Source organism: Taudactylus pleione, unplaced genomic scaffold (assembly GCF_031769625.1).
Source record: "Taudactylus pleione unplaced genomic scaffold, aTauple2 ptg000493l, whole genome shotgun sequence".
Taxonomy (NCBI): domain Eukaryota; kingdom Metazoa; phylum Chordata; class Amphibia; order Anura; family Myobatrachidae; genus Taudactylus; species Taudactylus pleione.
The window spans coordinates 54,341-70,070 of NW_028284895.1; the positions used below are offsets into that span (position 1 = coordinate 54,341).

A 15,730-nucleotide genomic window follows, 5' to 3' on the forward strand; every position below is an offset into this window, starting at 1 on the left:
AGGAGAGTCCCCACCCTTGAAGGATACTGCTTTGGGACATCCCCAAGGTATCCTGTGGATACCCTATGGACCCTGATGTAGAAAATATGAGGTATGGTAAGAACTTACCTTTTGTTATCTCTTATTTCTACGAAGTCCATAGGGTTCCACAGGACTCCCGCCCTGTCGCACCTGTAGTGCAGATGGGCTGTGGTTCTGGTCACCGGTTTTTCCGTCTCCCTCTGGTGAGAATGTGATTTGTGTGTGTGTGTCAAGACTTTCTTCTCTCTGTCTTTATCCTCCTCCGGCCTATGGCTTGTGACGAAACTGAGTGCCTGAGGCTCGGGGGCAGGGTATAGGAGAGGGACCCCAGTGCATCCTGGGAGGATGGAGAAGTTTTTAACTCTGTGGTGCCTGGATGTCTGACGCCATCGCCTATACCCCAAAGTACCCTATGGACTTCGTAGAAATAGAGATAACAAAGGTAAGTTCTTACCTGTCTCATATTTTTTTTTTCCAGCATATAAAAGGGTCTATGTACTAAGCCTTGGCGGGAGTGAGAGAAAGTACCAGCCAATCCGCTCATGTCACTGTACAGGCTGTATTTGAAAAATGACAGCAGCTGATTGGTAGGTACTTTGGGCGGGATGTACTAAAGGGGTAAATGCGGTAAAAGCCCCCAAAAATTGTGTCTTTGAGTTTTTTACTGCATACCCCATATGTACCCGGTGGGTAACGCCACCTTCAGGGCTATGTGCTTTTTTCCCCTTAGGAACGTCCTGGCGTCCTTCTGCGCATGTGGCATGCACAGAGACTCCCTGCAGCCACCCCTCCAGCGCCCTGCCCTTCCCGCAGCCTAGCGGCAACACTAGGCTACATAAATAATAGATACGTACTGTAAGGAGGGAATTCAATTGTCTTTTCGCACCCTCTCGTGCCCGATGTCCCATCTAATGTGACAGCGTAGTAATCAATTGCTTGTACTGGCGGACATGAGTAACTGGGTGCCCATTACTTGTCCGCTCCCAGATGCACCAGGTTTGGGCGCCCACAAGCCCAACTTTTTGCAGAGTTCTGCTCTCCACCTCAAGAGGATGCGAGCAGAAATAATGGACACTCTGCACAAGCAATTGAATCCCCCCCCCCCTAAATGTTTACCGAGATGAAAACTATTTTTATAATTGCTATATGTGAGCAAACCTATCTGACGACCTGGAGAATCTGGATACATTACACCGTGCCCCAAGCAGATGTAGCCATAATAATCGGCTTCAATGACAGCATTGGTTGGTGACTGCCGCACAGTTTGTCTATAATCATTGGTTTTTCCAAGGCTGCTGTAATGATGCTTCCTGAGCTATTACCCCCTGTGATCCAACACTTCACGTCCCGGGGGTTTTGCTGCGTGAAACACAACTGCTGTATAATCGCCCGTTATGTAAAAAAATAAGTAGGATCTCTTTAGCAGATCGGCTGCTATGACGGCATAAAATGTGAAATAGATTAACTCTGCCAGACCTTGGAGCACAGGAGATGTACAGGAACTTAACTGAGATGTATTTTTGGCTTTTCATATGTAAGCAATTCAGCACGAGGCTCTTAATTACATTTTATTACTACAAAACACTGCAGGAAGCTGCTCGCTGTCACAACACTCATTGGGTGGGTGGCTAACGGCGTAATAAGCAGTCATCCTGTCAGAGAATGGCCTGAGTATAGCTGGGGGTATTGGGCAGTTCATTTGCGGCTTTGCCCTGAATTGACAAAACATCTTTGTGTTTACAAACCAGTGAACATAGATTTGTTGTTGCACTCTATTTTTGTCCTAACAGATTGTAGATTACACTTGTGTCGGCTATTACTCTGCTGCCATCTATAGCCTGACCGGGGTATTTATTTTGTCATTTCATGTTTTTAGGCTTAATTCAGTGATTGTCAATTTATACTCTCTGGGCCTCCACCCGCAGCCCCCATCCGCAGCCCCCATCTCCTTCCTGCTTAATTGCCAGATCTGTTAGTAACCTTTTGCCTGCTATGTTATGGCTGATATTGTATCTTTCTTTGATTTAAACGTGTTGACTTATTACTGATGATGCCGGTCATACAAGTTAACGCGCCTGAGAAGTGTAGCAGATTGCTGATTTTAGTAGACCAATGTTTTAGGGGCTCATGAAATTATGAGATGTAAAGAGGGACAGAGTAAAGAGGCGAGAGTAGAATGAGATTATTAGGGTTGATGTAGTGTGGAGGTGTATTCCCTTTTTAATCTACCTAGCCTAATACTTTCAGTCTGTATGTAAACAGGCTCCTCCCACTTCTGTGAAATCAAGACGAGGGTATAAATGCAATATGTAATTAAGTATAAATACTTTATTACACTCAAATGTATTCTTCAGCTCAGTATTGCACGTCCATTGATCTAAGTTCCCCTTTTAATACTAAGGGGAGATGTATTATAAATTCTAGACAGGACAAGTGGAAGTATTACCCATTCCAGCCAATCAGATTTTAGCTATCATTTTGTATGATGTACAAGATAAATGATGGCTAGAATCTGGTTGAATTGGAAACACTTGTCTTTAGAAGTTCTGACAAATCCATCCTTAATGTGGAGACTACTTCCTCTTGAATACGGAACATCAAATGTACACTTTTATTTTTCTGTAAGTACTTGTGACTAGATACCAATGCCTACTATACTAATCTGTTGCTTTATAATAATCACATTGTAACCGTCCTTTGTTAATGTATGTATAAATTCTTTGCTTATTTTTCTTAATTCAGCTCCGTAATGCACAGACCTTGATATATAATATCCCTTTAGTACTTTCTTTTGAATGTGAAATTTCTACCGTACTCTTTTTTTTTTTTTTAAATGCTAATGATTGGATACAGGGTTGTTTCTAGGGGTTGTTTCTAGGGGTCCGGTCACCCCTGGCAGAGTGAAGGATATGACCTATAATAACTTGGCCATCTGCGCTGTATAGGGCATATTATTGAAGAACCTGAGCAGGACGCATGAAGCATCTCTTTGCATGCATGCTGGCGTTAATTACGCCGGTAGGCATGAATAAGACCGCAAGGGACAGCTCACTCGGTGAGAGCTGTCCTTTGGGAATGAGGGACCTCTGGCGTCTTTCCGCGCATGACCTGTATCATTCTCACATCACTCTCCGAATAGAAGCCCCTAGGCTTCTATATTGTAACGACATCGGAAGATTGCGTTATCCACCACATCCAAGCCAGGCTTGGTTTATATATGAAATGAGGTCAAACCCCCGAAAACAACATTTTTGGGGGTTTAACAGCATTTTTCACATTGCTGCGTCCTGCCCCCGTCCGTAAAAACTTCAAATGTAGAAGGAGGGGTAAGATACATTAGGGGGAGGTGGGACAATGGACTTGGTTATTTTATTGTGCCACTAAGCATGACTGAGTTACTAGACTGCAACCTTAGAGTAAATTGATGGATGTTGCGTGTTTTTTATTTTATTTTATTTTTTATTCTCACAGGTGTGATTTTACCTGGTCATAGAGAGTTGCAGGGAGTATTCTTGCACCGTCTTCAGTAGCACGATTGTTTCTTCCCTTCCTCCAAACCACAGCGGAGAGACAAGGGTTCTCACCCCCAAGACACCGTAAGTGCACAACCAAAACTGAGGCAAAATAATTGCTTTGAATTGATTATTAATGACCCCAACAGGGTATGTAGAATGGGTCGCTTTTTGCTTTAAGAAATACTTTTCATGTGATGCAAACTAGAGTGCAATTTTAAATAACAGCAGTACCTGATCTGCAGTGTGATACTCAATACACACAGTAATGTATGGGTTCTACTGTAACATGCAATATCACTTTCACATAATTACATACAAAAATTTACCTTACCAACCAGTACAACATTGGAATAATCCTGCAGACCTATTTAGCAACCAGTAGTATTCATACAGTCCTATCAAACTGTGCGTACTGGTGAGCTCAAAGAAGATTCTTTGAAATAAATGAAGGTCCTTTAATCAAACTAAAATGTCCAAGACACTGGTGTACAGTGTAATCTTTAGATGATGTGAATGGTGGTAACCCGGGTTGCATTTGAGTCTTTGGCCCTCATTCAGAGGTGGTCGCAAGAAGCGAGCGCTCGCTCTGAATGAGGGCGGCCGCCTGTTGTGTGAAGTGCGGCCTCCAGGTTGCTAGCTAAGCTGTGGGTTACCACCCACAGCTTTAGCGACCGACCAGGTTAATGTCGCGATGGTCAAGACCATCGGGACTTGCGACGAGACCTTGAGGTTGGGTCTCGGCAACCGCAAGCCCCAGGGAGCTTCCTGCTCTGATCGAGCAGGAAGCTCCCCACTGACATCACTGCTGATGTCAGTGCGGCCGCCCACAAAACGGCAGGCGTTCCTCAAGGAATGCCTCCGTTTGTGAAACCACCCCCCCTCCCCGCCTACTAAACGGGTCGAGCTGTCGATCACCATCGACAGCCGCCCCTTTTGTAGTGAGCTCCGGAGCAAGAGAATTTCTCTCTCGCTCCGGGGCTTGCGCACGCGCAATGCGGCCACTGCGCATGCGCAGGGCCTAAACATTGACCCGGTTGCGAGCGCTCAGTGCTTGCGAATGGGTCTGAATGAGTGCCTTTGCGTATACAATTGAGACCCTTCACATACTGTATAAAATCTTTTCCTAAATGATACTGTTGCAGCACTGATATTTATGTGAATAAGTAGCAGAAATGTCTCTACACCAATTGGATGCTTGTGTGTGTGTATAAACAATTGGTTGTCTCTCACACAGGGCGGGATTTACTAAGCTCAAAAATGCGGTAAAACCCACAAAAAAAGCAGTTTTCGGGGGGTTTTACCACATTTCTCATACGTACTAAGCACCGTAATGCATTCTAGTGCTTCGACCCGGTAGGTAATACCATCTTTAGAGGACTTTACACAATAAATACCAATGGGCTTCTTTTTGGGATGCCAGTCGGATCCCGCCCTGCCCCCCACACGGCGTGCGCGTCCTTCTGTGCATGTGCAGCTCTTACCGGAAGAACTGTCCTTTGCGATTTTTCTAGGTACATACTGGCGATATTGTACGTACCCAATTATTGGGCGGTATGCTTAGTATATCTCGCCCCCAATCTGTAGCGGGACACCGCTTCCCCTCCAGGTACTGTAGATGGGGTACAACATGCACTCCCAGTAATGCATCGTGGGGGGTGTAGTTTCTAACAGCTCGACCCTTGGTTTATGGGTAAAGACATGTGGATTAGGGCCCAAGGGGTTAAGAATTTCTTCACCGTATCAATAACTGTATCGTTCATCTATGCTGTAGATCGCTGAGGAAATACTTTTTAAAAGAGCTCATGGTTTTATGTTACTTGACGTTCTCCTCAATATGACAAAAACAAATGGCCACAGCCTAACGGATTGAGGGCTAAATACCCTCCTGATATCTGATGCGGAGAAAGTTACTGTAGCTGGACAGGGTTGTCGCAGCAGAAACGGTTTATCATTCATACAGTACGGTATAATTCACAATGCGTGTCCGTAGTTAATGAAAATCTGTCCTGCAGCACGTTTTAGTATAACCATCTGCCACTAATGTGAGTGATAACTTTTTACTGCCAAAATTGTCAATGTAGAAGATGAGCGATCACCTATCTGGTACAAGCTCCCTGGTTTGTTTTTTTAAATATATAAAATGAGACTTTCATGCCCACTGAGACGCATGTCCAAAACGGGATTCCCGAACTATCGTTGGGGATTTCAGCTGACCAGGAGAATAGGCAAATTTGAATTACAGCAAATGTATATACTGGGGAGATAAAAAAAAAAGAAAAACTTGTAAGATAAAAAGTTTCATTTTAGAGGTCCAAAATATTGTCACTGCTATTACTAATAGTGGACAGTATCAACCAATCAGCTCCTAACTCATTTTGCAAACACAGGGCCCGATTCAGAGGCGCACACTATTTGCGTGCGCTCGCTCTGAATCAGGGCATCCCTATTTTTTTTTTCTCAATTCCGGCCTCCAGGCCGCTCGCACAGCTGTGGGTGACCACATGGTATGTTTCGGTCAAATTTACCTGGGTTTCAACCTGTCTGTCTCCATCTCCTTGTTGCGCACTTGGATGTGTTTAACCCCTGAGCCATCTCCTCACCGTACATAATGTTGTAACTGTGGGGTGATAATTACCAGAGGTGCGTTTTAACACACTTTTCCTCGCAGATCCTGAGGCTGGGAGGAAAAGTGCACCCTCTGCGAATTGGCCTCTGCGGTTAGAAACTTTTTTGTTTTGAGCAGCTTTACACCCTCTGCGAATTGGCCTCTGCGGTTATCGGACGCTAATTGTATTGGTGAGTGCCTACCTTTAGATAGACCCCATTGTCTCAACTATTTGCAACTGTGTGTGTTAGTGTTAAATTCTATACACCCTGCTGGATACCTTGTGCCTGTTATATGACCTGTTGGGGGAGGGCACCATTGAATGCAGGACGGGATGGTGTACACATGACTTCCTACTCTTGTACTATTTTTAAGTCGCATTCATTTGACATCTGACATCTATGGGAAATGCACTTCAGCAACAATCGGTAGTCTCCGAAAGTCACAGCTCTGGGAATAGATTTGTACAAGGGCTGATAATCGTGTTTGTGGAAATAGCTGTGTGTGTGTTTTGTTTGTTTGTTTTTATCTCTGTGTGTATCGTTCCATGCCCTTTGGTTTAACACATGCAGCTATGGCCTATTTGATACTTTTAATGTGACATTTTGAATGATGTGCACTTTTCATTTCTATTTATTTATTTTATTTGAAAGCCAGTGACGTGTTTGTTCCTGCAGAATTATAGCTCGTAGCAGTTCCCACTGCTTATTGTTCCTGTTTATATTTTTGTTTGTACGTTTCCATTTGTAAATCGCAATGGAATATTACTGACGCTATATAAATAACTGCTGTTTAAAATATTCTCTGTAACCCGATTTCGTAACGCGTGCAACGGCGTCCATTTGGTGCTTAATTTGACTACTTTAACCACTGTCCAGGCTCCAAAGTGATTTGTTAGACATGCTAAAATATGGTCTAGTTCTGCCTGCTTGGTGATGAGAAGCGATGGCGGCTGTCACCTTGGGGTAATTGTTTGCATCTAACAAGCTGGGAAAGGATGTGCATTCTAATTCAGTTGTTTAACTGTTTGTTCTGTGAAGAATTTGGTCATGCACGTGTGGGGGCATATTCAATTAGGTGTGAGAATAGCAAAATTACCGGACCTGCAAGATTTTTCATGCAGGTGCGGGGTTTTCATTTTTTGAATGCCGGGATTTTTTTTATTTTTTTTTTATTTTTTTTGAGCACCTCCCAGAGCACTACCAATATTTCCTAAAATCCCATATTTTTATCAAACTTTGGAACTCTTAAGTAGAACTTTTTTTTTTTGTACTTTTTATCTTCACTTAGAAACTTTTTTGTTTTGAGCAGATTTGCTCTAAAGGGATAATTCAATTGTTTTTTTTTTTTTTTTGCCTGATGGAACAATTCAGTTGTTGCTGCGATTGGATGCGTGTGCCGCAGACGCCAATTACCGATCTCGCAGAAACGTACTGGGCTTAGTCGCGTAAAGTGGCTAAATGCATCTAAAGTCCTGGTTAGGGCACCCAAATGACAGACTTTTCACGGATTTCTGCTTGCCATCTCTGGAGGGTGCGAGCAGAACTCTGGGCGCCTGCGGCACTCGCGCCTGATTGGAGCAACAATTTATTTGCTCCACTGGGCGCCCAGACAACCATTAAATTCCCCCCCCTAGAGCGGAAATCCAGCCTCCTAACAACAAAATCTTCCAGGATAGCCTCGAGCCCATTTAGGAGCACCGTTTACAGGACCCCCATGGTCTTAGAGTTGCAGTTACAGCCCTGTTTTAGCTTGTTGTACTTGTATGTGTGTTGGGAAACACGGATTGTAGTGATGCCGCAGACTTATACCACTTTCAGACATACAACCCGGGAAATTTCCTGCTCAGACCCAGGAATTTACCCTGTGCAAATTCCCAGGTATTTGGTCGAGAACCCCCTTTCACACTACAGTGTCTACCCGGGAAATTCCCAGGTAGACCCCTTTCAGACAAGAGCAGGGTTTTTTCTGCTTACCTGCCTCTTCTCTGCCGTCTCCCCTCTCTGGCTGATGATGATGTCATCATTCAGCTGCCGGAAGCTGGCCAATCATAATGCAGATTTTTTTTATTTTCTTTTTTTTATTTTCTTTTAATACCCTGGTGGTCCAGCGGGAGTGCGGGTGGCCCGCTATGGCCGGGACCAGTCGGCGGTCTCCAGTGCGGGTGGCCCCGGCATCCGGCTGGGATCCTGTGTCGCTGACACAGCGACCGGTGTGGAGGGCGGCCCGCTGTGGCAGAGACCCGCCGGCGGGTGTCCCCACCGTCCGGCTGGGGTTCTCTGTACACAGCCGGCCGGCGCTGGGGGTGGTGAGCAGCAGCGCTAAGCTTCCTATAGAACGCTCTGCGCTGTCAACTCAAAGCCGCAGCGCTGAGCATCCTATAGGACACTCCATGTAAAAGCTGCTTGGTGCTGCCCGGGAGTAGTAAATTCCCAGGTAGCATCATTCAGACAGAAGCAGGGTAATTTCCCGGGACTTAAGTCCCGGGAAAAACCCTGGTCGATTGAAGGGGCGGCTACCCGGGAACGTGTTCCTGGGCAGGTACCTTTCAGATAGACACGGCTACCCGGGAATTTGGCTGAGGCAGGCCAAGTTCCCGGGAATCTCGAGCTGTCTGAAAGGGGTATAAGCTCCGTTCTCTTTTATCATAAAATAAGTTCCTGGGTGTAATGTATCCTTAATGCCTTCTTGAAGGATGTGGCTGAATGTGTTGATTCAAGTGTTGTAAGGAAGGGTCACAATGAGGTTGTGTGTGAAAATCAAACAAAGCCCAAAAGGGTATACAACCGTATAAACAGCCATTTCTTACCTCTGCAACTGTATACCCTGAGACATTAAAACGTGAAGCTCAAACCACAAAAAAAAAAAAAAAAAACACGTTGACTTTCCGTGATATAGGTAGAACATACACTAAAAAGGTCATCTATTATTTGAAAAATGTCTCATGTTTTCCCGTCTTTAATTTATGCTATCATCTAATCTTTAGAAATAAAAAGGTTTTGATTTGCCTTCTATCCCTCTTTCTTTTAAGAGTTTTTTTTGTTTGTTTGTTTTTTTGCATGTTGAAGTTGTGAGCGATATGCAAACTGCAACTGTCCTTGCCAGCACGGTCACATGGTAGTCCAGATCTATTTGCATATTTATCAACCTTGATTACATATCATGCAGCTTGCCTCATAAGTTACACAATGCAATCCTGGCAAAAAGAAACTGGTGTATTAGATGTGATGGTATTTAATTTATTTATGATAAGGTTTCAGATAGGTGCAAACTGAACCTTGCTTAGAAAGTTTCATACTAGCACCTTGCAACATCATCCGAGAATCTGCTTACAGAGGAAATCTCATCCCTGCTGACAGCTGTAAGTCTGTGCACAACGTACGTTTTTCGTATTTACATTTCTTATTTTTACTTTTATATTTAATTTGGTGGAGGGGTTGGCAAATGAGAAATTGGATAATAATTAATAGCATTGAAAATCGGTAAATGGAGATTAAGCCTGAAGCACATATTAACTCGTTTCTAAGGGATTAGAAAGCCGGAATTCTTTCTATAATTGGCTGTTCAATCTTTTAAGCTCTCCTCTGCATTATCTTAGGTAAAATGGGAGGTTGTTACATGCAAGAAGCAAATCTGCTGCATTTAATCCTTCCCAATAGTTTTCTACAAAGTCACATCTCTTCCTTATTTTATCCTGTAAAAATAAATCGCTGGAACGAAGACCTTAACAATACTTTTAGCTCTGAACCACAAACTGAACAATGGGATGGTCTTTATAACACGTGCAGCTCACTCAGACTTTATACCCTGAACCTTTTTATACATTTATTAGGCAAATTGTATACAACAACATTACCCCCTTTTAGTGCCAGATTATAATGTAATCTTGTCAGTAGTACAACTACAATTTAATTTATTTATTTTTAAATGGAAAAGTACATTTTTTTTAAATTTTTTTTTTTTATTTACCGCTCCCTCTAATTTTTTACTTTTCGATTTTTGGAATAGTTTTTGTTTTATGTGATGTGACTGAATCTAAATCTATTTCTGGACTAGACCTGAATTGTCCAACTGGACGACTGCGTTTGTAGCAATTTAGGAGAACATTTGTCATTAAAGAACTGATTCGGCAAATAGTAGGATTTAAAAAAAATAAATAAATAATGTTATCGCCACAATTGAACCAGAAAATATAGCACATACAGTATGGGTTAAATTGAGAAGTTTTTTTTTTTTTTTTTTAAATTACATTAACGCTTTTAAAATACTTGACGGATAAATGTTTCCCGTGTGCAATGGCGAAAACAGTCTCCAGCGTATATGCCTGTATTCATACGGAATAGGACTCTGTTGATAAAATGATCCATAATTTCCACCTTTTAGCATCAAACTGCTCTGGACATTTCTTTAGTTTGTACTGAATAAAATACATTATTAATTGTATCTGACCCTTGCATTGGTATTTATATTGTAGACTACTCCAGGGATAGCTAAATACTCTGACTGACAGTACATGGGGGGGAGAAAAAGGGTGGATCTCGATAGAAAGTGGAGAAAATGATTTGTGTTCTGTAGCCCAGAATACAGGGCGTTTTCTTGTAAGCAAAAGAAAAGATATTTTCTCTTTCAGATATTTAACGCTGCAGATCCTGCCTCCAGTAAATACTCTGCAATGGTCTCACAAAGTGAATATCTCAGAATTCCCTTCACTTAAAAGCCAGTTGGCAGAAATGTGTTACTTTTTTTTATGGTTAGCAGACGCCCTTCAGACCTTACTGTGACTCGCAGCGGTCACCTGTGAACAAGCTCAGCACGGTTAAACAAACTAATAGAAGATCTATTTATATGTGATCGTGCTCAAGTGGATTGGGATTAGCTGTTGTAGTGCAGGCAGTCCCTTTAAATGGATTTTACACGTTCAGTCGACTTGTGTCCCGAAGGTCTTACGAAATAAATCTGTTTATCTCCCTTGCTGCTTTCAGTATGTTTTTTTCACCAAAAGTTTTATCACAGGCACAGTTTACTCTATTTTTGTTTTGTTTGCCCTTGGATATGGCACACATGTTCCTAATGAAATGAGTAGAGCTGAGCTAAGTCATGTCTAAGGGTTGTAACGCCGTTTTCATAAAGATTTAAGTGAAGGGCAGCTGTACTTTGCGGTGTGAGGACTTCCAGGTTCATGACACAGAAGTCCTTCTGCCCATGGCACATGCGCGAACTGCGGGGTATCCTGGGAGGGATACTATTGGATCGCTCTATGGGATATCTCTGAAAAGAAGGCCATAGGCTTTGTGAACAAGCTCCAGAAAGTTTTGCTTTCCGAAGCCTGATGCATATGGGGAATGTGGTCCAACCTCTCCATTTCTGAGGTTTGAGCACACTGCATCCTGCCCCTTGTCTGAAAATGAGATTAGAATCATAAATCTATGTAGTTAGAAAACTGCAAATTCTACTATGTCTTGTATATAAAATTAATTTGTCTGTTTGATTGTTTGATTCTCTGTCTGTCCGGTTATGCATTCGAATACCCCTGCACCCATTGGGATGAAACCAACGCGAGGTGGTCCAGTTGGATCCTGGACAGTTTTTTTTGTTTGTTTTTTTTTTTGGTGGGGGGGGGTTAGCGTCCCAGTCAGACCTCCCCTTTAGTGTATGATGGGCAGAACCTTGACCCGGGGATGCTGGGCAGAACTCTGACCCAGGGAGCCTGTTCTGGGCCTTCCACTGGATGGATTTGGATGAAAACTTCAGAGGGGTAGCAATTGATCTGGGATGCCTAATGGAGTGGTTGGGGTCTCGGTCGGACCTCACAGCAGAGTGCACCGGGCAGTACTTTGACCCAGGGAGCTTGTTCTGGATCTCCCACCGGATGGATTTGGACGACATCACATAATAAAATTTAATAACTAAAATATTTAAACCCGTGCAACCGCCGGGTGCTTCAGCTGGTTCAAATTTTAAGTTTTCAGACTTTAAATCTAATTACAGGTGTGACCTTCCCCCAATTTAGACCGGAAATATCTAATTAATATATCCTAAAGAACTAGGGGAAAAACGTGTATATACTAACATTAACAATAGAATTAATACCATTTATCCCAAATGTCTAACCTGGTAGATGTGATGTCTGAGCCAGAAATCAGTGTGTTTATTGCAGCAGTGTAAAACTGCGATAGTATCTATCATTTCTTTTTAATTTCCTGTCCTGCTCCATAACGATATAGATCACTGTTATTATCCAGGCTCTCAGGGCAGGGCTACGTCATTGTCGTGTGCGAATGGCATCTCTGAAACGACTGGCACAGTTAATTTAGCCGCTTTGAGCATAGGCTTCCGAGGTTTACAAATGCCAAGGAAATTAGGAACGCAGGTGGTTCTCTTTTGGAATAGGTCATCCTGAAATAGATAACTTGTTAATTTAATGAGAAGTATTCTCTTACAGACATATACAATGCATACCAGAATACGGATTCAAAATAAAAACCAGTTGGGGGCATAGACTTTTTTTTTTTGTTCTGTATAGAAGTGCATTTAAACCCACAATTGCCCAGAGTCTGAGCCGCCATAGTCAAACCCGTGATATAATTAGGACTATGCATCGGCTTTGCTAATAGTCTACGTAGAAAAATATAAAATAAATAATTGCGCCATATCCGTGTCAAAACATTCGGGGCGACGCGTATTCTTCCATTAATCCCCTCCACGGTAATAACTGTGCGCTCCGCCAGTTGGCTACACCAATCATTTCCAGTTCCTCATAAACTGAGCTGCATTGTTTGCTTGTGTTACTAATTACAGCCGCTCGTTGCCAGAGACATATCCTTATGTCCTGTAAACCTACGCAGACAATAGACTGTTCCATGAGAAAAAATGAATTTGGGTCTTCTGTGCTGAGAGCAAAATAGAAATGACCTATTGTTGCCCTCTTTTATTTTCCTTTAATACGATAGGTTATATAAATAGGAGAAGCCACCCTCCTCCTGCTGTTGTCGAACTACAAGTCCCTGTACGGTCTGACAGCACCCCCTTTCACCCCTCCTCCACACTTAGGGTGCCAACGTGGTACTTCTGGTGATGTAGAGCTACAACTCCCAGCATGCCTTGCAGTGTAAGTTTATGTAATAGCTGTATTTAGAAGGGATAACGGGTCACTTGCATTATATGATTCTACTATCTGCAACTGAAAGACACGAGACGATTGCTTACTACACTATGCAGACAAAAGTGATTGGACACTGACAGCAAATATATCAACGAGATTTTGACGTCAAAACATTGTAGGTCCACCAACTGCAGTGATTACTGCAGACACCCTTCTTGGCAAACTGTCCACAAGTTCCTGGACAACCGCATGCGGTTTGTTTTGCCATTCTGCCTTATGTACAGTGACCAACTGTGACACTGAAGAAGGTCGGGTTGACCTAGAACGCATCTGTCGCTCCAATTCATCCCTGAGGTTCTCAATGGGGTTAAGATCTGGACTTTGAGCTGGCGTGTCCATCCAGATTACCAAATTTTCTGTATACCAGTCCAGCGTGGCCCTTGAAACTTGACGGGTGACATTGTCGCCCTGATAAAAACATTTGTTGTTTCCGTAGAACTACAAGTGCACGGGCCTCCCTACCAAGTGTCTTTGTTGAAATCGCCACAGTAGTGGCCATTTGGAACTTCTGCAATGGAATGCATTCCGCTTGCGCAGGGTTGTCCAATTACTTTTGTCTACATAGTGTAATTACAATAAGTGAGACCTGGGGGTATATTAACCTCCCCATCGCCCGATGAGTGTTCCCTCCTAATAATGCAGGGCAAATCATCAACCATAGTCATAATGAAATAACAACACTGAGACTTGTATAAGGGGAAAGGAAGGTGAGCTTTATTTATTTTTAAACTAATTGTTTTATATATAACTGAACTAATAGAAGAAGAAAGACAGACAGAGTACGGTGGTGCAGAAAGAACCGCCCCACAATGCAAGATCACCAACTGTATACTCACACCCATCTTCTAAATGGGAGGCGAGCAGCCAGCCCATTACCACGCTCAAGGTATCCACCTCCCACCCCAATGACATGACGTGAGGCCCGCCTGGAGCGGTGGTGCCGCTGACCCCAGTAGGGTAGAATCAGCCTAAGCCATGTATTGGAAGGGAGAGCACCTCAAGCTCCAAAGACAGATGGCGACTGCTACCGTTCTTTCCCGCCACAGGAAAAGCCGACACCAAGCAACTCAATGAATAAAATTAAACAGCCGACCAGAGAAATTTCTATGAAATGGCTGCCAAGCAGCAACTCTGAAATAGCACTGACCCACCCTCTGCCAAATCCTATAGGCTAACCAAACCTAACCCCACCCCCTGCACAATCCTATAGGCTAACCCCACAACACTAGCTCACAAACAATTAGCCACTTCTTGTCCAGAGGCCGACACCCACAGGCACGGGTGTTTAATTACCTCCATGCATATGAAATGCACTCGGTCCTACTTTTACTAAAGTGAGAACTAGAACTAGTTTTTAGAAATAGAGATGTTGCCCATAGCAACCAATCACATTATACTTAACATTTAACTAGCACCTTCTAGAAGATAATAGCTAGAATCTGATTATATTGCTATGGGCAACATCTCCACTTCTAAAGACTCTCTTTAGTAAATATACCCCCCCCCGGTCTCCACAAGCTCGGAGTTGGCATGAAATTTATACAGAAGAAAAGCAATGTGCAGGGCACACAATGAAAAATGCACTTTGTTTAATCCTTTCTCTCCATTAAAAAGTAAACAAATTTGTTCTGCACATTTATTTTTTTTTCTGCACATTTCCTTCAGCAACGCGACCAGCTTGCTCAGCTATCCAGTGCCGAAAATCTTAGGCGCACTAATGTGAAACCAGGATATTGTGGTGTTGCTCCTCAGCTGTTTAAGTTGCATAAATGAAGCTTGCTGGAGGCAGCCATTTTGTGGATATAGGTTTTCAAGTCACTAAGAGTCCATTACATCATCTAATAGTGAATTATTGTCCCTGGTTGCTAGTGGTATCGGCGACATTCTCATGAATACTGGTTTAGCCAACAAAATGGCTGCTTCCACTATATGTAAATATATTCTTATTAAAAACAAATATACCAAATTAGTCCTACTAGCTCTTTTAAACTGAATAAAACAATATATATTAAAAACTGGTCTACTTTAATAATAACTCCTGCAAACTTTGAACATTGATCTGTGACAAACATTGGCAGATGTATTAGAGCCCCCTGCAATCTTCTCACAGTCAAGCAATTACTTTTCCGCGGAAATGCTGGCCCGAAACACAGAGCGTGTACTCGCTGTTTGGCACCTCCATCATCGGAGCCTTTTAGCCCCAAGAGATGCATTAAAATGTTATTTACTTCAGAATTCTCTTAACAAAAGACTTCTCTCCCAACATATCCACGACGTGCCCCATTGCACGATCATTATTGGCAAAGGTCATGTTTGATAAAAACACCGGGTTTCTGAAGTAAAAAATTGGCGTTTTAAATAAAGTGTTTGGTAGTTCACTGTTTGGGTTTGGAGAGGGGGCCCGAGCCGTTGCCAAAAGTGGATTCT

The 15,730-nt window shown here is 42.9% G+C and overlaps 1 protein-coding gene across 1 annotated transcript in view; it reads left to right on the forward strand.

The window, feature by feature from the left end:
• The window catches only part of ST3GAL1 (ST3 beta-galactoside alpha-2,3-sialyltransferase 1), a 133,625-nt gene that overhangs the window by 28,935 nt on the left and 88,960 nt on the right, over nt 1–15,730 (forward strand). The window contains exon 2 of the mRNA XM_088449702.1: nt 3,493–3,617. The gene's annotated coding sequence lies outside the window, so the exon portion shown is untranslated. The remainder of the gene's footprint in view (nt 1–3,492; nt 3,618–15,730) is intronic.